Genomic DNA, 24812 nt, shown 5'->3' on the forward strand with positions numbered 1-24812 from the left:
GAGCAGACCAGAGCTCACTGACAGAAATATCGGCTTTGCAGTATCCCATACTGCTTCCTAGAAAGTCTCTTTGAGGAACACAGTACAGACATGCCAGTATTTTACAATGCTACCAAGTACAAAAGGCCATTTTCATGAGCTAAAGGGAAATCTGATTGAGTTTGATGTTTAGAGAGATTGCACAAAAAAACCAAAATCTCTTCCTTAAATCTGTGTGTCCAGACATGGATTCAGTCCTTTCACACAACTAATAAGTGATCACAATGGAATATCACTGCATTCTTCCTACAACAGCAAATTGTTTAAAAACAAATTAAAAAGGATACTGCTAGCTATTGGCAAAGGGAAGAGGCATCAGACTTCACACATAGCTGATAGTGTTGCTATTGATGTTGCTCCTACATGCCTAAGGAATTTGTCTGTGTCTGATAAAGTTAAACACACTTAACTTCAAATGTGTGCTAAGGCCAAGCCTAACACTCCTAGGAGAGGCAGTTACCCCAGAGGGGGGGAAAAAGATTCTTATCAAAAGTGTATATTCAGGTAATTCTAGGAACTCTAATTCATGATCTTCTCATGTAACTAATTTTGAACTTAGAAATTTTAATAATCTTTAATGAAAGCTGTTTATATCTATGTACTTTTCTTTAAGTTTTAACAGTCATAAAACTCTTTTTACAACGTGTTTTACCCTAGCTTTGTCTTTGTCTATTTCTATTTTGACACAATCCTTTGCCATAGAACAAACTATTGTATTATCAGATAAGTCCTTCTTTACCCAAAGTATTTACTTTTTATTTAACCTTCTTTATCAAAAACATAATTGAAATCTATAAGTTCACATTTTTCTTATTTGATGATCCTTCTGCTTTATTTTTTATTTACAAACAAGAAAACTCAAGAAACCTAGGAAACATCTATATTTTGGCATACACTTTGGCTTATGTTGTATGCCAAATATTTGTAATAAATATATAAATGCAGAAATAAATGTAACAACAACATGTTAAGCCTGAAGGTACACAGATAAGTTATGAGCTCAAACATATTATAAAGAGGATTATATTTATGATGTAATGAGATGCATTCAGATCATCTGTAAACCTCAAGATGGATTTCTTTGTCTTTAGGTGAGTTAAGTTTTTAAACTGACGATTTTTTTCATTCAAGGTTTAGAGTCGTATCTTATCTGGGCCTGGCTAAGATAGGAATCTCATAAACCTTGTTTTTAAGTCAATCTTTGTCAAAAGTCATCTTAAAACATTTATACACATATGCATACAAATGCAGACTTATTAAAATTAGCCTATGCCAAGGGTTTTGTTCTAAATAACTTTTAAAGTATTTGCAAATGAAGTGACCACATATCTTTATTTAGTCCTTTCTTGGGATACAAAAATGACACTAAGAACAAGAATATGAAAGCACTTACTGTGAACATATACAACATTGGCCAGCAAACAAAATGACAATTACATGAAAACAGTGGAGGACATTGTAACAACAAAATCAAAGAACATGTGATATGATTATTCTTAATCAAATTATCACCATAATAAAAAGACAAGGTGGTGGATTATATCTCTAAGTATAGAAGGGCACAGTAAAGGCAAAAGTCAGAAAGTGAAGTCTGTTCTGAGATTTAGGGCAAGAGAGTAGGCCAGTTAATTTTAGTAGGAAGTATTTTAATGAAGAGGAGATAATTGTTTCTTGACTCCTCTGTCTAAAGTTCACAAGCAAGTGTAAGGGAGAGAAAGTGCTCTAGGCAGGCAGCTGGAGCATTTGGTGAGGAGGTTAAGAGCATCATTGTTAAGCAGATGTGTGGCTGAGGACACTTTCGCCCGCTATAGGGAAGTCAAAGGGAGTTTGCTGATTAATTACTCTTTAGAATGTATCTCGAGTGAGCTGGGGGACTGGGGTGCAAATCAACTATGAGGGCAAGAGGGGGTTCTTATACTGGAGAAACCCCAATCGTGGCTGTTTTAGAGGACTCTCAGATCAGGAAGTCCAGCCAGGAAGAAGAACCACAGGCATACACATGGTTGCACCCCGGTGCAGTGAGCACAGAAACCGGTGGAGGCAGCAGCAACTATTGGGAAAGCTAGAGCAGTAAAAGAAGAGAAAGGAGAGAGAAAGGGAGGAGTTGCTTGAGACTGGGGGAGCCCTGAGAAGAGGGGAGGGGGCAGGAAAATGTAGCCTGATCTTACAGAGGGAAGGAACTCAGCTTGCAGGCCAATTGGTTGGTTCACATAAGCACCAGAATGAAGGGCCACCAAAAGTGGCAAGATCAGATGAACTTTTCCCCAAGAGGCAGAAGCCCTGGACTGTGAGGAAGCAGGCGTTAACATGCAATCTGTGCTATATGACCAAGTCAAGCTTTCCTGTTTCTCATGTAACTTAGCTAGAGAGGAAAAAACAGAACAAAGAGCTAAGGAAAAATCAGACCTAGATCATGATTGCTACCAGATTTGATATAATTTAATGCTTTCTTCCTTAGAGACTTTACTATTTTCCCTCTTGGAGAATGTGCCCTAACCCCTTCAAAGTGCCCTCAACTGTACCAGAGCCTAAGAATGAGACTTCCTAGCACCAGGGGACATGAGAAAATATTTGTAGCACATACAAACTCTGATGTCTACTCAACAGGTAACCATGGACCAAAGTTGTCTGAAAAATGCCACACCTGTATGCAAAATTTTAGGTAGCACAAACAAAGCAATCACGGGAAGTAAAATTATTGCATGTTCAAAGCCAAATTATCTCAGGCTGTCTCAATTTCTTAAAATAGCAGGTTTACTGCCTACCTTTGTGTGTGATGAACTGAGAGTAGATAGGTTATGTAGATAGGGAGTACCAAATACTATTCCTCTGGTTAAGGAAGATAGTAATAATATGGCTCCTAACAAGATATTGCTGTACATATAGATCATTGTCTCACTTAGCCATCATCAGGGAAACTTCTCACAGGAGATGGGAATTAACACAGAGACAACTGGACAGTGTTGAGAGAGTGAGAGACTTTGGAGTACTCAGCTCTAAATGGTATGTCTTTATCAAACCTGCCACTAAAGGCTCAGGGAAATATGCAATAGAGGAGGCAGAAAGGTTGTAAAAGCCAGAGACCAGAGGCAATGAATGACTCCAAGGAAACAGTGTCTTGTATAACCAGTAGGATGGATAGACATATGAACTCAGAGATACTGTGGCAGCATGCACAAGACCTGGATAGGTTCAAACTAAGGTGTCAGCACTGAGAAGGGCACTCAGACACAGGGTCCCACCCCTGTTTGTGATTGCTACCTGCTAGCAAAGAGAAAAGCAATTTTCTCAGATGGAGTACATGGGGTATGTCTACCATATTCCAGGGCAGACCCCATGCTCGGGAGTAGTTGATTAACACAAAATGAACTGTTTTTTTGTTTTTGGAGGGGGGTGGGCATTTTTCATCTAATCAATTTGTTTTGATTTTCGTGTTATATATATATACACACACACACACACACACACACACACACACATATATATATATATATATATATATATATATAATTTGAGAGAAAGAATGAGAGAGAAAGAATATAAAGTTGGATTGTTAGGAAGGTGGGGAAGATTGGGAGGAGTTGGGGGAGGGGAAAACGTGATCAAAATATATTGTGTGAAAAAAATTTTACAGGGAAAATTCAAATACGTGTTAGATATATTGAAAATTTTGTATAACTGTTACTATGCACACTTACAAAGTAAGCACCAAACAGAACAAGAAATTTCCTTCCCTCATTTAACTTCTGGTCGGGAATTGGAAGCAGCTTAACTGTGGTCATAGTCCCATATTAACTTGGTATGCTTCCTCACAATACAGGACCTGACTCTCCCTCCAAAGCCTTTGAAAGTAAACATCTTGCTTTGTCTGGTGATGCTGAAGCCTCTTCAGGTTTCCTTTGTGCTGTGCACCTATCTGCCTGGTGACATTGACAAAATGCTCGCCTGAAGGATGATCTGACTCAGCACTGCTCTTCGGAGCCATGTTCTCCACCCCTCTCCATGAAACATCTAATGCGTGCTACAGAGGTACTACCACTTAGCTGTTACATACCCTCCTCTCAAATGCATTTTTCTAAGTAAAAAGAATGCCAGAGTCAGGAGCTATGTACTCTATGATCGCTGTGACAGTCTGAAAGAGGAAAACTGATAGGGACAGTAACCAGCTCTGCTTGACCATGTGCACAGGTAAAGAAGACATGAGGGGGTTTTTGGTGACATCTTTGTGTGTTGGGGCTACTATAATAAAATACGTTAGATTAGAAAATTACTAAGCAACAGAAATTTAAACTGAGTACAGTGGCTCACATCTATGATCCTACCACTTTGGAAGAAGATTGCTATGAGTTGGAGGCCATAGAAGAACATTGTCTCCAAAATAACCCCCCTCCCCAACTCAAACCACAAAAAGAAAACCCGGAAGTTTATTGTGTACAGTGGGTTGGAAAGCTAAGATCAAATTATGAGTAGATTTGCTGTCTGGTAAAGAGCAGTTTCTCTGTCCTCACTTGGCAGAAGAGCAAACAGGCTCCCTTACACTAGTGTCATGAAGGCCCTCACTTGGATAGGTCAACAGATGGAAATCTATGACTTAATTGACTCCCAAACACTCTTTGGGATTTCTTAACTTTGCTACACTGTGGGTTAGATTTCAGTATGTGGATTTGAGGGTGGGAAGACACATTCAAACAGTGGTCCCACCCATGTCCTTTCTGTTACTCAAAACTGTAAACAGATTAGAGTTACAGATGTCATTTACTTACAACAAATCTGACCCAAAATAGATATAAAATAACGTAAAGAACACTTTCAGTTTCTTATACTACATCATCTAATTTATTTACACAAAGTTTTACAGCTGTACCATGGCTATCATTTTGATTATCATCATAACAGTTCTTCGAGTTGAACATTCAAGCTATCTTTTTACTTTTTATTGTTATAAATAAGACTTGATTAAAGTAATGAGCAAAGAATATAATTATCCCATTTACAGCTATGTTAACCTAGTTGGGAATCTTTTGTAACTGATATTTGTGCTTTACTTATGTGGATTCTACAGAAACCAAAAGATGATTTCAGCATAGACCTCTTAATTTTCAGGAATGTAGAATTCTATTTTTATGAACAGTTTGGAGATTAAGCTTTGTAGAAGAAATAAGGGGCCAGCGTGCTGACAGCTGAAAACAAATCCTCCCAACAATATTCAAAAGCTGGCTAAGCTAGGGCTGAGATATCCGTGGAGCAGAGTAAATATTTCAATGGATATTACTTCATGATGAGAAATATTAATCCTCATCTGCCAGAACGCTGGTGGTGAATTTGTACTCTGGCCAAATGCTGCTTTTATGGGTAACTGGGGGCTCCATGCAGCTTCAGAATCCACGGTAATGTCTTTGCATAAGGAAGATGTTAAGCAAGTCTGAAAGCGCAGATATCATCACTGGTCATTTTAAACACCATCACTGCCTCTGCACATGGAGATGCGTCTCAACTCTTTCCCAATTTTAGAACATAAAGCACTTGAGGTTTAGAACTGCACTCCTGTTTCCATCCAAGTCTATGTAAAGGTCTGTAATTTTGCAATCCTCAAACAGCCACAGCTCGCGAGCTGATTTTACTAATAAAATCTCCTTCGAAATAAAAATCTCCTTCGAAAAGCCATTTCAGTGTATAACAGAGGAGAATCATTGGGTAAAGATGGATGTGTAGGAGTAGAGAAAGGAAGCCTAGAAATGGAAAATAAAATATAATGTTTTAAATTGCACTTTTATTTATTTATTTTTAGTATTCCTTTGTCTGGGATCTATCACTAGTAAAAACAGTTCTTTCTTTAGATTCTCTATTTAACAACTTTAATGATTCCCATTGTAGGATACCATCTGAACACCTAGTATTTCAAAACCAGACATCTCAGCATAATTGATGAATTTTCCCTCCCATGGCTATTGTGGATATCTGACTACTAGGTGCACAAGAAACCCTCATTCAGCCAAACTGAACATTGCTAAACAGAAATCTCAGATTCAGCAAATTAGTGCATGTGTGTTATAAAGAAAATTCAAGCCAAAGAAACCTTTTATCACAATAGAAATGTTGGTGCTACAAAATCGCACTGCAAAGAAGATTTGGGCCAGAGCACACTAGTCATGGAGAGGTCACAGGGAGCTATCTGTATTTCAGGTCAGCTGTGGCTTATCATGCAAACAGCTGCAGCCAAGAATGCTGGTGACTCTCTTGCTTTCCAGCTGAGGATATAGCTGCTGTTAATACTGCTTTAGACCATCATAAATTGTGAAGAAAGGTAGTAGAATTAATTCTAAAAGGCAACTGTTTTTTATGAGGCATTTTCACTTCATGCACCCACCCATTTAACACGATTAGCAGCATTGTATTGCAGAGAATTATTCTATCTTTAAAAAAAAAAAAACAAAAAAAAACCCTTCTATTCCTCATGGATCACAGGCGAGGGTGGGCCCAAGGTTGCAGCTTTTCAGCTACCGCATATTTGTGAGTTTGATACTATTTTACTAACCAGGAAACTGAGATACAATATAACCCAGTGATTCATACTGAAGAGTAGATGATATGATTATATATTTTGTACTCCTATATGCATTTCACAAAAATCAAGTTACTACTCTATGGTGACAGCCTAGTAGAAATATTTGCATAGAATCTATATGGTTGTGGAGAAAAAGAATGAATTAAAGTTTTATTGAAATGTGCTAAGTGCTTACTAAAGTCCCTACACCTTATCTTCAGAAAGTAAACTCTTGCAAGAAACTGTCTTAAAGAATAAAATAGCAATAAAATGACTCTTAATGACATTTTACTATACTCAGATCAGTATCTTGCTCAACCATCATCAGAGAAGCTTCCTCCTGCAGTAGAACAGAGCAGATACAAAGACCCACAACTGGACAATGTATAGAGACTGAGAGACTTTAGAAGACTCAGTCCATAGAGGATATCTCCATCAAATCCCTCCCCTCAGAACTCAGAGCATTCTGTGAAGAGAAGGTAGAAAGATTGTAAGAGCCGGAGGAGACAAAAGACACCAAGGAAGCAAGGCTTTCTAGTTGCAACAGAACTGATGCAATATGAACTCATTGCGAATGACGAAGCATGCACAGGGCATGTGCAAGTCTAGGCCAGGTAGGGTCCCGATGATAAGAAGTAGACAAAATCGCCAACTCCTTAGCCAGAAGCTATCTACAAATGATAACTGCGCAAAGTTATCTCCAGTGGAGTTTCAATGGGTACAGGCCTTATGACAATCAGTGAATGACCAACTGAGAAGGAACTAGTTTTTGTTTCTTACAGATCTTTTGTTTATATGTTACAGTTTCCTGTTTTTTTTTATGAGATTTCTGTGTGCAAATATGTGCATGTGTGTGCATGTGTGTGTGTGTGTCTCAGTGTATGCATGTGCTTCTTGTACTTTTTCTTTGCATCTTCTTCCCATTGATTTGTTTTTTTTTTTTTTTTGTTTTTTTTTTTTATTTTTTTTGATTTTTCGAGACAGGGTTTCTCTGTGTAGCTTTGCGCCTTTCCTGGAACTCACTTGGTAGCCCAGGCTGGCCTCGAACTCACAGAGATCCGCCTGCCTCTGCCTCCCAAGTGCTGGGACTAAAGGCGTGCGCCACCACCGCCCGGCGATTTGTTTTGTCTTATTCTTGTTTGTTTTTATTTTATGTTATTTTATTTTACTATTTTCTTTAGATGCCTGTTTGTATTCTAATGAGAGTAAAAAAAAGAGCGTGGATTTGGTGGGTGTGGAAGTGTAGAAGATCTGGGGTAAATTTGGGGAGAGGAAACTAGTCAGAATATATTGTATAAAAAAACTTATTTTCAGAAAAAAAAAGCAGCCTTAAGGAATGATTACCCAGCCTTTTGATCAAAGGTCATGTGGTAGATCTTAGTTTACTAAGAAAGGAATTTTTTTATTGCAACCAGCAAGTGTTTTTATGCTTTATTGTAAACTGCAAAATATTTTACAACAGATGTTTGTTTTTGCAATTTCTGTTCCTGTAAACATTTCTAACTGTGGCAGAAATTCCTTTTTGTGGGCCTAGGATTCAGACCACCCCCAGGGGGCCACCCTGTTACCTGTTCCAAAAAAAACTCTTTGGGTGTTTGGGCTTTCTCTAGGCATTAGCATACATTCTGTCCATGTGTAAGGAGGCACTGTCCCACCTCCTCTATCAGAGTGCATGGCTGATTTGCTGCTGCTTCAAATTCCCATAACAACATAAGGGACACAACTAATTGGGCTATAGAGTAGAGGCTGCATTAGTGTCTAGGCCCACAACACAGAACGTTTTGCAGTTCGATGGCTCACTCCAGATTCAGATTCATGCGGTGACAAGGTCTTTATGACTTCAAATCAGTGTGTGAGGAGAATAAAGGGAACCTCAGGGCTCAAAGCTTCCAGCAACTTAACCTCAGCTGTTTCAGGATTTGGATAGATTTTTTTTTAACTACCATTTTTGACTGTGATGTTGTTATAGAGAAAACACATCCAGAGACATCAATGAGTCATTTACAAACTTTTGCAGTCTATCAATCTGTTTTCTTGGTTTCTTTATTTTTCTATTACTTTCAGAATTATTCCTCCTAAAGAATGCCTACTCACATGGACTGATCCTCATCCCCAGTCCACTGTGTGTGTGTGTGTGTGTGTGTTAGAAGACTCAGACTCATATCACATTCTATAACTACTCAAATTACTGTATTCATCATAATTAAAAGTTTTACCATAATTTTATAGAATAGCAAGACTAATTTATAAATCTCACATCACATATGATAATAGAGTATAGAGTCTTTATCACATTTAAGTAATAGAGGAATTGGCAACATAAATGGGAAGTGATATTTTTATTATAAAGTATTTAGTACAATACTATTTGAAAACTAACATTTGTGAGTTTTAATGTTAAAATTTTTACACTATATTGAAAACAGTTAAAGCAAAACCAAGTAATGATCAAATCATTAGTCAGCCTACACTAAAGAGTGATTGAAGGATCGAAATTTAAAGGGAATTTATATAAATAGTAGTGGAAATATAAAAATAATTTTCTATTATATAAACCAATCTTAAAATCTTTATAAGATGTACCTGTTTCTTTTATATTTAATTATATGTGTATAGAGGCAGTGAATTTATAGTTCAGGGCTATGCTAGTCCAACAATAACATCTTTTATGATGTTTAATTTATATTGCTTGATGTTTTATATATAATTAGACTTTTTTTTTTCAAATCTCAGCAACTTAATTTTAGGCTTTAGTCTGGTTACTGGGCTTCTGCTCACATCTAGGTACCCAACTATATGATGTGGAGATCTACTTAATGTCTTGTCTCAGTAGGACCTGGGAATAGGGCTCTGGCTTGGCAGGTTCCCTCCAGGGTATTAGAGCCCTACTTTCGTGTTCCATTTAAGACATTTCCTCACTATGCACTACCTATCCATAAACTTCATTGTGTTTCCTTCCTCTGTAGATTTCCTATACTGTCATCATTGAGCTGTTTGGCCCAGCCCAGCCCTTCTGAGTTTATAATAATTACTCAAGAATTTAGTGAGCTGTGCTGCAGGCATGAAATTAACCACATTGGAAGCATGTAACCAAAAAATAAAAAATAAACATAGTAAGTAATATGCTTTTCATTCTTGGAAAGTTGGTTCAGCAACACCACTGGCACATTGTGCATTTCAAAACATGTTAAGAAACACAAACTATAAGTCAAACATCGTCCTTGCAGTATATATTCCTGGTCTTCATCTCGGTATATTTAGGTGGCTTTACCATCAAAAGTCTGAACCACACATAATCCAGTGTGGTTCTGGGTTCTGGTTCCCTAGTTGTTTTTAAGGAACTGTGACATGGATAGCTGAAGGTAAAATGACTTTCTGAAAACTCTGGGCATCTCTAAGTGGAACTGTCTATAACTGGAAGCCTCTCTCTGCTAATTTCAACTATTAAAATATACCTGTTTGCATTCTACTCTCTCAACTGCCAATATGTGGCATGAGACTAGGAATGTCTTCTGTACTTCATTATAAATACCGTTTGGAAGTACATGCTTCAAGGGAGATTTGATAAGATGGCATGCTTCCATGATAGTGTTTGTTAGCTTGGTTTACATATTTATTTAGGTTCTGTAAAATAATTAAAAAAAATATTTTATGTGTGTGAATGCTTGGCTGTATTATGTATGATTTATGAATGCGTGTGTATAATATGTGTACTTGCTGCCTGAAGAAGCTGGAAGAAGTCCTCAGAACCCCAAGAACTAGAGTTAAAAACTGTTGTGAGCTGCCTTGTGGGTTCTGGAGACTGAACTCAGGTAAAGACCAAGAGTGCTTAACCCCTGAGCCATCTTTCCAGCCCCATATTTTAGGTCCTTGTTGAATGCTCCTTAAATATTTATCTACTCAAATGTAGCTGGGGATATTTTGAAGCAATGGCCAATGAACAAACTGAAGGAGAGGCTGAGCTCGGCTCTGATAACACAGTTGGTAAGGGAGGTGTTTGATGACTTGCTGCTTTGAAATGAGTTTCTTTAATGTTCCCTTGTGTGTTTTTGAACTTCTCTGTGATAGTTGGTAAAAGATTCCCCATTAAAGGCTTAACTTTATTCATAAAATCAGACATATCCTGATCTGCCAATGCCTGGCTCTACTATACCAAATAGGGGTCTGACCACAATCAACTATCAGTTAACTTATTGTTCTGTGGACAGGGAATTTAATTCTAGTTTCATGGTTGTTATATTTCTAAATAAACCTAACCTCATTCATGTCTAGTCTAATTCCACCATAGGAGATTTTCTGAAATGCAAAGAACAACATTGAATATTTCTTACATAAATCTTCCTTCCTTCTCTGAGCCCTAATACATCACAGATTTATGGTTTAAAATATTTTAAGGAAAAACTTTTGTTATCCCCAAACACTCCAAAGAATATTGTATTTTGAAAATCAGTATGTGTTTATTAGTATAATTATAATTTAGAATCATACACATTATCTTACCCATTTTAAGTTTTAACATCATGTCACAAAAGGCTTTAAACTATTTCTAGGCTGTACTTCAAATATTTTAGACATTATCCTCTAACATAAACCCTGAATACTCTTATCCCTCAACTACATTTCAGGCATTTGGACATAAGACCTGTTAGAGCTGTGCAGTCATGGCAATTCAAAATCACATATCTGCTATAAATATTCTGAAACCCTAAACTTTTGGCACATCCCATCCTGTGCCTGTTTTCTTGCTTGGCTCTTTTTGGTTAAAATGATGAAGATCCAGAGTGACTGCATCCTATATAATTCTTCCCAAATGTTTCACTTCCTGACATTCTTCAGCCACATGGAACATTTCCATTTTCAAAAGGTGAAAAGTGCCAGTAAGAAAATAAGTTTATAGTTGGAAAATATAACAACACTGCAAGTTAAAGTATGAGGGGGGAATCTGCCCAAATATAAGAGAAGGATTGAAAAATCTAACCTCTGGAATCCATAAGCCTCATTTTTTTTTTTTTTTTTTTTTTTAGTAGAGCAAGAAGAGAGGAACCCAAAAGTGTGCAGTACTGAGCAACAGATCAGATTCAAAACACTTTTATAAGGACAAAGTGGGTCAGAACAAAATGAAAAAAAAAAAAAACACCCCAAACTGAGCTTGTTTCAATGATAGTCTTGTTCAATTTTACAAGACATAGAGAAGCCAAAATGAGCTACAGTTTACGTCATTTGCATTTTCTGCCAGGTGTTAGCACTCTTAGCTGGAGTCATCCATTCCTTCATTAGCTATGCTATCTTACAGCCCCAGCTACACACAGCTTTGAGTAGATGAACGTTCCTGGGAAAATATTCACATAGCTTTACCATAGGACCAGTCTGCTTTCATTGGTTGACAGAGGAGCTAGCACAATTCACTAGTGGACCTTAATAGTAAACCAGTTACAACAGGTTCTGGCCATTCAGTCTGTCCAGTTTACTACATGATACAAAAGAGCTTAAAAAATCTACAAAATCCAATCTGAGTTATTTCATCCAAGACAATGATAATAAAAAAAAGTAACTACCTTGCTTGACAGCTGTGAGAATGAGAAGCTAACTGGTGTAAGTGAAAGTAGAGCGGTGCTCAGTGCATATTATGCATACTACGCACTAAATGAATAACCAGTACTATTACAAGTAATTAACTTGTCAGTATCATAAGTGAGGGAGGAACCTCTGAGTGAAGTGATGAAAACACAAGCAAGTATGGAATGCACGTGTCCTTAGTGACCCACTGAATTCACTAGTCATTTCGAAAGGTGACTGCAAACCTAAAGAAAGGTGGCAGCAGCTACACTTGCCCAATTCTCTGTAAAGAGGCATTCTACAAAACAGCCAAGTATAAGAAGACAGGAAGGGCTGGGCAACAATTTCTGCTGCTCTCAGCTGCAGAGCATGATGGGATTGCTCCCAAGGGTGCCTTTTAATAAAGTTCACTTTATTATTCTCTAATACATTTTAGCAAGCTTCACTGGGTTAACCATCGTTTTCTTAAATGAGAGATTCTTTTTCTTTTCAAAGAAGCAAATCGAGATTTCTTATCATAATTTGGTATGTCTAGAAGACAAATCTATACCTTTCACTGTTCAGCGGCTGGACTGCTGCTGTAGACCAGCTGCCTTGCTTCACTGGACTTGTAAGAGAAAAATAGCACACATGCAATGATGACGAGAAAATATAGCTCCCTGGAATTGTCTTTACTATGAAGCTACTCGGGCTATTTTGCTCATCACGAATGACTTTTAATCTCCACAGGACAGATCCCATCAATAAGCCCCAAGATAGCTGCTGCTTCATTTAGAATGAAGCAGTGGGCAACTGATTCAGTGAAGACTTCCTCCACTGTCATTTCTGAAGCACGAGGATTTAGTGTCAAAAGAAAGAGCCCAGGTATTTCCACTGACAATGTCATATGACAGTGTTAAACTCTGATGATCATTCTGGGTTCTCCTACATTAGAAAGGCCATGAGAAAAATGTGATACATGATTTATAAATTTGGAACCTCTTTCTTTTCTCTTATTGTTCTTTTCCCTCTAGAATTAGCAAAACATATGATTTCACAACAAAAGTCTGTTTATGCTGAGGAATAGACAAAACAAGAATTACCCATTCCCTTGGAATTTACATATTCAGTTTTAAAGCTAATGTTCTGAAGTCAATGATCCCCACAGTTCTATCTCTGCTTTTTGAAATGAAGATTGAACTCAAAATTTGCAATTCCCAGTGGGCCAAAATTACCATATTTATTTACATAATCTACCTATTGTTTATAAGTTGAAATTAGGAATAGATATTATGTCAACATTGGCTCATGGTCTATTAATTTTAGGAAGTGTTATTAACATTATAAATCAGTTTCCCTGGTAGTTAAAGGAAAATTCCACTGTTTTAGTATGGCAAGGAATCAGAAGTACACCAAACTGAAATTCAAATTGCCTCAGACATTTCTGAATATATTCTCTCTTTTTCTCTTTACTCCACCCTCTCTCTATATATACATATCCCCCTCTCCCTTTTAAGAAATATTTGTCTATTTGTCTATGAGAAGGAGAGAAATGGTTCTTTGAAGAAGGATAAATTACATTTATGCTTAGCATAGCTACACATAGGCAGCTGTACAAATCCAATAGCTTTTTCTTCATCTATACTGGAAGCTTAGGTAGAGGAAATTCTGTTTGTAATGTCTAATGATTGTCCATTCACCACAAGGAAAAGTCTCCATCACCCTTCCAGAATGTTGAAAGCAATCATGTTGAAAGGAAAACACTAATCACAAATGTACTTTCAGTACAAGGTCCTTACTAAATTGTAAAATTTAATTCCTTGTTTAGTACGTGTCCTTTTCCCTTCATTTTCTTTGCTTTCTACTCCATCCTCTTTTTTTTTCCTTCTACCCTCCCTTCCAATCTTTCTTTGATGTGAATAGGAAACACTCTAGTAAATTTAACACAGCACTGGCTGCCATCTTTATTTTAATTCAGTAGAGTAACACCTATGCTCATCACCACCCTTTTCATTGCCTATGCATTTTGAGTTTAGAATGTTGAGCTTGACTATTTTGTAATGTTTGCATTATGTGTTTCAAGTGCATGTGCATGTGCATGTGTGTGTAAGTTAGGAATGGTAGCTAAGTCTTCTTGAGATGTATACAACTTCAACACTCAAATTGTATTTAAAAGGTATTCACCTGTTTCTCACAGTTTAAAACTATGAGTAATCGCAAACTCTAGAAATGCAATTAATGTACGATTTGAGGCTGTAGGAGTCAGGAAGCTCCTTGAAGTACTAAAACTAAAAACTTTGAGTTTTTGCCTCAAACTAACTAGGAGCTAGTTATATATCAGGATAGGTAAGCCATATATGTAGTAGGATACTTTTTACTCTTATGGTTATAAAATAAACATTTTACAGAATAGAAAAATAGTGTACTCTACTGAATTAACAAAAGTTATACTAAAGTTATATATATGTAATTAAGCTTGTTGTTGTGACCCGTATGGACCTGAAAAGGGGTTCATTCATATCTTGTGTTTGATTTACTTGATGTCATAGCTACTTCTCAGATATCTGATCCCCTTAACCACTGGTGCTGTAGGAAGCTTCAGTGCAGAATCTTGTGTCAATGTGTGTGACGGAGATGCTTGTTGATTGAGGCTTTAATGAGGGGGCTTTAGATAATGAAATACTCATTTTTAATCATTATATGTAGATGTTTTCTCAAACAGGTTTAAGTTTTTCCAAAGAAGAGCACTTCATTTTAGCCTTTGTTCTGGTGCCTATGTGACTTATGTTCAAAAGAATATCTACATTCCTCTTTGCATTAAGAGCCTTCCTGGCACTCATTTATTTTGAAATTCTTGATTTTTGGATTAATTTCTTTAAAATTTTACACTTCTGATTTCTTTCTGGATGATCTCATAGCTATATATTAATATGGAAAGGTATTTGGTAATCTAAGCATAATCTAAAGAATTGTATGTAATCATTTTCCTTCTACATACTTTGCCTTGTGTCCATATGCCAGACAAGTGAAATAATTGAATGTTCTGCTTTTGGAGTCTCAGAATGGATGGAGTGAATTGGCATATATCTCAGCATTAGCTAAGCTTAGTTTCCTAGCCAAAATCTAGACAGAAAGTCATGGCTTTGGTTCATTTTGGTTTCTTGTTCTGTTGCTGTGGTCACAAAAGACAGTAAGGGCAGAATGAAAAAAAAGTTGCATTGTAACAATATTTAGAAATTCTTCCCATTTTTGGACTAGTTTAGTTAAGGAGTTCTGAAGATTTAGGTTGACCTGGGGCTGATGCTGTGGGGCCTTGGGGGAATTCTGCACTTTTATGGCCTTGAACCTTCCTTTAAAGGAGACTTGGAGTTACAGAAGGAGCTTGGATTTAGTCAGCCTGTATTAACATGTACATTATTGGTTTCTTTTAACCACTGCAAATAGCTGAAAGTATAGTAAAGATGTCGGCAATGCTTTGTGAAAGTCCTATGGTTCTGAAAAGAGACCAAAACCTAACTAAATGATTGATGTAGCTTCTAAAGCAATGTAAGAAAGCAACAGAACTCTTTCCCAGTATTCCCTAGGCAGAAAAGGAAGTAACCAGTTCAGATAATAGAAAGTAGGCTATGGATGGAAGTTCAATTCTGATAGAAATGGGACAAAATTGTACAGAATATATGGACACATCTCCCTTCCTGATCTATTTTCACTTTTCCTCCTGCTTCTGTAAGATTGGTGAGTTCGACTTTATGGAATTTGCCAATGAGGATTATTTACTTTGTGCTTCTATATGACTTAGACAACAGGAGCTACTAACAGATTAATATTATAAGGGAAAAGAAAATAGTTCTGTGACTTATTTCTCTTGTCCATTTTTAAGAACTATTTTTATTTTTACGTATTTGTGTTTGTGTGACAATATTTCACATATGCCTGTGGAATCCAGAAAGGGCATTAGATTCCTTGGAGCTGGAGTTATAGGTAGTTGTGAATCTGCCAACATGGGTACTAAGAACTCAACTCTGGTCCTCTGGAAGAGTAGGAAGTATGTGCCATCTTTCCATCTCTTTGTTTCTCTGTTTCTTTAGTTGTCAGAATATGTAAGGTCAGTCTTTAGTTGGATGACCCTCTTCAAAAGTACAGGTCTTTCCAAGCTCTGATAACACTGCATCTCATCAAGCCACAACATGGCTGCTTTGTTCTCCTTTAAACATGTCCAGCCCTCTGTAAATAGTTGCTCACTTTTTGAGAAGATACTGATTAATTCATCTACAATGGTTTACCATATATAACCCCTCCCACAGCCACATGATAAAGACTTCTTTGTAGCCTGTGGTACTATTGGGAGCAGATGGAACCTTTAAGAGATGGAGTCTAGTCGGAGTCCTCTGACCACTTGTGTGTGTGCCCTTGAAGAGGAGAGTGGGATCATGGGCCTTTATCTTTCTTGCTCTTTCCTTATTCTGTATGTGCCAGATGTCATGAGTTGAGCAGCTTCCTAAATGCCACTAGGGGAATAACTTTCTCTGTCAAAGGCACTTGGCAAGTGACTTAATGCCTTCTTCAAGTAGGAAAGCATCATGACCAACTGAATACAGACTAAAACCTTGAAAACTTTGAGCCAAAATAGACCTTTCATTCCAGTATCTCAGTATTTGTTATATTAATAGAAATCTGGCTACCCCACTGGACTAACAGAAATCAAGCATTGCATATTGCATATGCAAAATTTCATATTGCAAAACAGACACATCCTTTAGAGAAGCTAACAGGGATTGTTGGAAATTTTTAGTCATTTAGTTTGTTATTTTGTGTGTGAAAAAAAATCTATGTTTTTTCAGTTCATACATAATGTACTCATGGTTTAAATTGCTTTAGTTACAGACTATTAAAAGTATATATCCTGATTACCTTATACAGTGCTTCTTTTCGGGAGAATATGACAACTGTGGACTAAAGGGGCCATCAGAATTAGTGTCTATTCTAGGATGACTCTGGAGGCTACAAGGTGGGTAGTTTTTCAGGGCTCATCTGACATAGCTTCCCCTTTTCTATATAGCTCCATAAATCTCAACACACAGCTCCTTAGGGCAATGGCTTATAATTCGCCTATTAGTCTCACATCCTGGAAGGTTAGGAAGCCTGGAGCTTTTGATTTAAATATTATACAATTAAGTGGTTATTTGAGAAAAGAGACCTATGGATAAAGAGATTGTAAAACACATAATAACCACAGCATATAATTACACAGTATATAATCAGCTCTGTGGGTAACACAAGTCAAACAATATCACATGTTATGAGGTGTTTATTACTAGCCAACTGTATTATTCAAAGTCCTAAGACTCAGAATACGCCCGGAGAGAAAGGGGGTTCAAATGCTTTTCAATGCCAGTGCAGTCAAGAATATAGCATCATTCATTACATAGCCAAAGACTCAAGCTCTTACAAAGAGAGGCACTCTGGGTGTGGCCTGGTGACAATTTCACAGACTACAGATATAGTGACAGCCATTTTACATCTTTATTAGCAAGATCACAGTAAGATATTTGATTTTTTATGCAACTTTAGATTCTAGGTCTAATTTGGGATTTCAGGGCTGCCCTTACCATCAGTATTTGTGATGATTCTTATCTGGCAGAGGGACTTTGTTGTGGCTCATGCCTTCTATCTTGGTGTCCAGACTGAAATGTGCTTCACTGGGGAGGGGCTTCCCTTATTGCCTTTTCACACCAGGGTGGTAAGCTGAGAGAAGAATAGGGCAGAGGATTTCAGGCAGTGCCTGCAACCGAGAGGAGCTGTAGACTATTCCAACAAGGAGCCAAAGCTTTTAGTCTCACTTTCCAAAGAAAAGGCAGTCTGGTAACAACCAGAGTGGGCAAGGCAGTGCATCCATCACCAGTCAAGCCTGCAGCTGAAAACTAAGCCCTAATAGACACTGATTATAAAAGGAAGGATTGTAGGAGCCAGAGGGCTCAAGGACACCACAAAAACACAGCCCACAGAATCGACTAAGCAGGCAGGGCTCATAGGAGCTCACAGAGATTGAAGTGACAATCAGAGAACCTGTACAGGTCTGAGCTAGGTCCTCTGTGTATATACTTTGGTTGTATAACTTGGTGTTTTTGTGGGACTCCTAAAAGTGGAAGTGGAGTTTCTCTCTGACTCTTTGGCCTGCTCTGGGACCCTTTTCCTCCTACCAGGTTGTCCAGCCTTGATTTGAAAGTGTTATCTAGTCTTAATGTGATTTGTTTTGCTATGTTCAGTTAATATCCCTGTGAGGCCAGCTCTCTTTTGAAGGGAAATGGAGGAAGAGTGAATCCAGGGGAAGAGAGGAAATTGGGGGGGGGGAGGGGCTCTGAGGAGTGGAGGGAGGAGAAACTGTGGTCAGGATGAGGAGAATAAATTAAAAATATTGTTCTAAAATTGACAAAAAAGATGAATATCTATTGTATTAGCTGTTAAGCTTGTGTGACTTGATGCACTGCAGAGAAAACTGACATAACTAATGAGCATGGGGCTGAGTGCCCTGAGATGTCTTCTTAAATCCACATACTTAAGGAAGTCAGGATAAATGATTTCTAACACAAGTGGCCAATACAAGAAGCAACTGAGTAAGACATTTTCTTTCACACTCAGGCAAAAGAAACTCTGACTATGTTAAGAGCACACAGGGAACAAAACAGACTGTAAGACGTGAGATTTAAGAACCGTGCGATTTTTATAAACCTTTGTCACATTCCATGCCATATGCATGCTTTGTCAGTCTGCTTTCCAGGATAAGGAATTTCCTTCTCTGCCATGTTAGGGTATATATTCTTGCAATTGCATCCCATAATACCACAAAAAAACAGCAATGCTAAAAGGAAATCTGTGTCATGTTCATGTGCACTACCCACTAGCCTACATTCCTGAATATCTACACTGAATCTCTAGCAGACTGTTGGTGCTGTCTTGGGTGATTTCAGCAAAGCTTTGGGTGTCTGAACTTTTTGAATGAAATAGAAAAACACTACAGAGCATACTAACAGAGATAGAAAGAAATGGAGTTTAAAAAGGGATGTATATAATAAAATATACTTTTTTTAAAAGCTGAACAATGGTATTTGAAGATTCTTGTCAATTCTTTTGCTTCATGTTTCCACTAATATCTGAGGCTACAGGAGTTCATGTCTCAGTACCAAAAAGCAGCTCAACTCTGATGCATTAGACAGAGCTTCTGAGGCAATAATTAATGTATAGGCCACCAACACTAGAACTAATCTTGGGAACAGGGAAAATAAATGTGCCATGGGAATTCCCATAGGGTGGCACTGACATTGGTGGGTCTCATCATTGATCATTGGTGATAGCAGCAGAATGATCACTCACAAGGCAGACCTAATAATAGCCTCAAATATGGAAGAGTCCTCACTTGCTGCCTGCTCTGGTAATATAGGCCATGTAAAATGATTATTTCTTTTCTCCACAGAGCAGAAGCAACAAACTTCCACTTCATTTCCCCAGTGCATTGCAAGCATACCTAAGATCTGTTGATTCACTTTTAGGACATTGTCCCTTTTGGTACCAAATTTCTTCCAGCTATAAAACTTGTGGTTCTACGAAAGTATAGATTTCGTAATCCTCCATGATTCCCAAGTGTGTGGGAACTGTACTCTACCCAGATCCAGACACACAAGGAACATGAACAGCAGGGGATACTTAACTACAACAACCATGAGAAAGTGGCCCAAGTGGTCACTTTCTAGTGGTGTCAAGGAGAGGCCATTGTCACCATTGGTCCTGCCACTGAAATACTACTACTTTAGGCTTAGTAGTCTCATTGAAAATGTGGATGCCCAGGTTGAGGTGTATAGGTATAATGAATCACGTGCTAGTTCTAAGCAGCTTCACCAACAGAATGCAGTGTGTCTTCACGCTTTAGCTCTTGACTTCTGTGTCTCAGCCACATTGATGCCTTTTATCAACAGTTGTAGCTATACATGCAAACCTTAGGCTCTCTGTAAAGTTAAAACAGTGACCCAAAGTAGAGGAAATGCAAAATAAACAATGGCTTGGCCCGTGGCTGTGTCTTGCTGAAAGAATTTTTAGTTAGGTTTAATGAGTAGAGTCTACAATTTTTAAATAAAACTCCTACCTGACCCCAAGGTAATGTTAAATTCTTATAATCTAGATGAACATGTACTGCCATTGTGCAAGTTAAACTTCCTTCTGTGTAAAACTCAAGTATGCTTCAATAACCACATTCCTATTGTAGGTATCCCCACAAAAGAACCAATGGCACATTTTGCCTTTGAATTGAGTGTTAGAAGAGTGTGAAGGATACACACGTGAGTACACAAAATGAAGAGATCACAACCCAGAGAAACATTACTATCCTTATATAAATTCTTTAACAGGAATGTTCTAAAGAGGAAACGAGTCTGTTTATCTATGGTAATAACAGGAGAGTTGGACAGAGATCAAGCTAACTTTACTGTTATTTCTATCAAGTGCTGTGTTTACACCAGAGACAATCTTAGGAAGGAGGAGATGGCTTTGCAGGATTCACACAATGCAAGTGGATATTCTCCCTCCTAACTTCAGGAAGAAGTTCCAGCTTTGTTTCCCCTTTGTACCAGTTATGTTTCTAAGGTTTTCTGAGATTCATCTAAAAACAGACCATCAGTTACTTATTATGTGATCTAGTTGAGGCTCAGATGAGACAATATAAGGAAGACACTTAGGCTAGCATTGGTAAAATGTGGGGAGAGATCCCTCCTTTCACCCCACTGGAGAAACTTGAGGATTAGCAGCTGGAGGTTGTTATGAGCCTGAAAACATTTTCCTGTACTCCAGACGTCGCACCAAGAGGGTGATGACTAAAGATTTTTGCATTATGGGTTAACTCCCCAAAAATAACTTTTTAAAATGGTAAAATTGAATCACAAGTACTAACATTTGCACAAACTCTGACAAGGCCAGTTTTATGGCTGCTGGACAGTTAGGCAGGTGCTTGTAGGGTGTTGAAATGCTAGTCTCCGTAGTATATCTCCTAGTGATATTCTAGTGATATATTTCAGAGTGATAGCTGTTAAAATGCCACAGAAAACCTGTAAGAATGTGACTCTGTACTCATTTCTAATGTGAAAACATTTAGGACCAGGAGAAAGTGGCTTTTTTGTTGTTGTTGTTGTTGTTTGTTTGTTATTCGATACAAAGTTTCTCTGTGTAACTTTGCGCCTTTCCTGGAACTCACTCTGTAGCCCAGGCCTGCCTCAAACTCACAGAGATCCATCTGCCTCTGCCTCCCGAGTGGTGGGATTAAAGGCATGTACCACCATTACCCGGCTAGAAAGTGGGTTTTATAGTAGTTCTGGGATTTTCAGTATTTTGGATTGAGAGTCAGTGGGTACATTTTTACTGCCCCAGCTGAAGCGTCCATGGTTATGGTATATGGTTATTATAGAAAGTAGTGGACTTACAGTGGATATGTATGATTCATAAGTAACCCAACATTTCCCAATACTTGTTGACTACTACTACCAGTTTTTAAAAATTAGTACATGACATTGTAGTTACACACCCATGATCAGCAACAAACATAGACCTCATCATAGTCCCTAAGTGCTTCTGCATAGGACTGCTCTCCTTATTTGTGCTTTTATCCCAATACAAAAGCAAGTTATGTTGATGAATGCCTATGCTTTGTTCTTTGGAATAGTAAACCTCACTTACATACTTTCCTTGGCATATCTGTAGATATCAATCGAGATCAGCACCACAGTTAACCCTTCCTTTGTCAACAAATAGCAATTACAGCAAAACTACAGTGTAATTCTAGGGCTTTTTATCGCTGAGTACAAAAGTGATTCGAATCATTATGACTGTAAATTTGAATGGTTTAAATATGGTTTCTATGAACAAGAGCTGTATTTTATTTTTTTATTTTTTATTTTTTTTTTTTTTTGGTTTTTCGAGACAGGGTTTCTCCGTGTAGCTTTGCGCCTTTCCTGGAACTCACTTGGTAGCCCAGGCTGGCCTCGAACTCACAGAGATCCGCCTGGCTCTGCCTCCCGAGTGCTGGGATTAAAGGCGTGCGCCACCACCGCCCGGCTAAGAGAGCTGTATTTTAATTACTCACTCTGCTTTGAGATACATGGTTTTAACTTTGGGAGAAGTCAGTGACTTCCTGAGTGCAGAAACATTAACACAAGAGAAATCAGGAATAACTCAGGAACCAGCTCCCTCATTTAAACATGGCTCAAACTGTTCACAAGCCAAGGTTCCCCCAAACATCAAATAATTACATGGTAAGTAGAATCTTTTTTTCAACAAAGTATATAAATACATTCAGTGCTTCTGTTTGCAAAAGATTCTGTGTTCCAGTTTCAGTGAAGTAAATTGTCAAGTAAGTGAAATAGCAAAACCTAAAAAGAACTTTCTCTCACTACTCTCTTAAAAAAAATTATATTTTCTTTCTTTTTTCTCTCAAGTGCAATCTATTGTATACCCTGTCTCCAGTTTCTGTTCTCTATGGTTAGTTCAGTCTGGCTTTATACCACTGTTCCCTATGTCCACAGTAAGGAGTGGGTAACCTACTGCTTACTTGGCTCTCTTGATTTGGATGGACACTGGTCCATTTCTTCTTCCTGTTGTTTTCAGCTCTGTCCTTACTGATGTGTTCTGTCTGTTTGTTGTGCTGTCTCTACTATCTTCATTAGCCAATGTTTCTCTCGTCATTCCAACCTAGTTCATTCATTAGCCAATGGTTCTCTCATTGTTCCAACCTAGCTCATTCTGATGTAGGGTAGGATGTTTGTCCAGACTCTGTGCTAGAAGTCATATTAGCACATGGAACAGATTTTTTTCTAAACCCACTGAGAAGTCAGAATAGTCTCTATATGGTTTAAAAGAAATTACCTTGCAAAAGCTTACAAATTCATTCTTCCTCCTGCAAATAAAACACTATGTCTTGAAATTTCACTGTCTGTAATTTCTTTATATCCATCTATTTATTGCATTAAAAAACTCATGTATATTTAAGACTTTAAATAGACTCCAATTATTGAAAGTTCATTTTTATTTCTCAACCTACATAATCAAACTTCTAACACTCTTAAAAAAGAAGCCATAACCCACTCTATGAAATAGACACAGTTAAATAATAAAACAAAGGAAACTTGGAAGCTGGGCCCAAACCAGGATGTTTGAAATCTTACTTGCTATTTAGATCCCTCGGGTGCTCACCAGACTTCTCCCTAAACAAAGAAGAAATGTGACAACAATTAAAACATGAAAACGATGCTATTAAAAACTGCTCATTTAGGTGACGCATGTTTATAGCGCCTGGCTAGTGGAAAATGTCAAAATCTATGGAGAAGCAAGATTTGTTGTATTATGGCATTTTTCTTCACACTTACTGTTGCAAAGAGCAATCTAAAACATTCCTTTTTAAGCAACAAGAAGCAAAACTTGCTCTGACTATTCTGGGAAGAGGAATATAGTTCAGAAGTATTCTGTGTGCTTGGCAACATAAATTATATACAATATGAAATTAATGATATAAAACCATCATTGTTATTAAATAAATACTTGTGTTGAAAAATTCTTGGAATATTCTATGAAAAGGAATATTCTTTGCCTTGTAAATTTTGGTTAAGATTAAAATTATTATTATTATTATTGTTGTTGAATACAGAAAACAATCACTGAGTTGCTTTGAGTAACACCACTAGTTCTCTAAAAAGACAGAATCTCCCAAATTATGATGATAATGTTAAGAGAGAGAGATTTAAACTTCAAAGCTGGGTTGAAGAAAAGTCTTGGTAAGAATTTAATTAAGGACTGGTGAAATGGCTTAGTCAGTATGGATTCTTTTCACTCAGTCTGAAGACCTCAGTTTGATCTTTGGGACCCCCATGGTGGAAGGAGGGAACTGACTCATGCAAGTTGTCCTCTAACCTTCACACACATGTCACATGCATAAATGCACACACAGATGAATGCACATAGTTAAATATTTTTAAATTAAAAAAGAATAAACACAAATTTACTCTTAATGTAATTTTCATTAAGATTGAGAAAACTACAAATCAATGAAAGTATTAGTGTTTCAGGAGTTTAGTTTTATAATCTAAAAGCCTCTTCACAAACAGAACAGCCATTTGTCTCTTTACAATGATTTTTAGCTATACCTGTTCACTGTGGCTTCTAGTTAGTAGTAAAAATGGAGAAATTAATTTGGACTTTGAATAGTTTGGGAAGTAGAGATACTCCACACTTTAGAAAACATTGTGAACATATTATCTTATATTTCAGCATGACCTTGAATTTGCAATATAGCAAATATATCAGGGGTGACCTTTTACATACTTCTGATTATCTTGCCTTCAAGCCTTGAGTGCTGGGATTACAGATATTTTTACCGGGCCTGGTTTATATGGTGCTGGGGCATGTGTTCAGGACACAGTACCACCCGAACCACCTCATAAGCTCTATGTCTGCACATTTTTGGAAAATAGCAATTGATCTAAATGGGACAAGGAAAATAAATGAAAATGTAGCCATGAGTGGGGAAAGGAGGAGGTAGACATTCAAAGACTCATCACGGAACTTGTAGAGCTGATGAGTACATTTATTTGCTCCTATGGGACCTAATAGGTATATACATGTATGCACACCCACCAAATAGTTTGTAACTTATGGAATAATA

General features: G+C 37.5%; 1 protein-coding gene across 13 annotated transcripts in view; it reads right to left on the bottom strand.

Annotated features, from left to right (window-relative positions):
- The window catches only part of Ptprd (protein tyrosine phosphatase receptor type D), a 2233434-nt gene that overhangs the window by 630044 nt on the left and 1578578 nt on the right, over positions 1–24812 (bottom strand). For all 13 annotated transcript variants that reach the window (XM_015999923.3, XM_076564405.1, XM_076564406.1 and 10 more), the window contains one exon: positions 23320–23358. The gene's annotated coding sequence lies outside the window, so the exon portion shown is untranslated. The remainder of the gene's footprint in view (positions 1–23319; positions 23359–24812) is intronic.

Source organism: Peromyscus maniculatus, chromosome 2 (assembly GCF_049852395.1).
Source record: "Peromyscus maniculatus bairdii isolate BWxNUB_F1_BW_parent chromosome 2, HU_Pman_BW_mat_3.1, whole genome shotgun sequence".
Taxonomy (NCBI): Eukaryota; Metazoa; Chordata; class Mammalia; order Rodentia; family Cricetidae; genus Peromyscus; species Peromyscus maniculatus.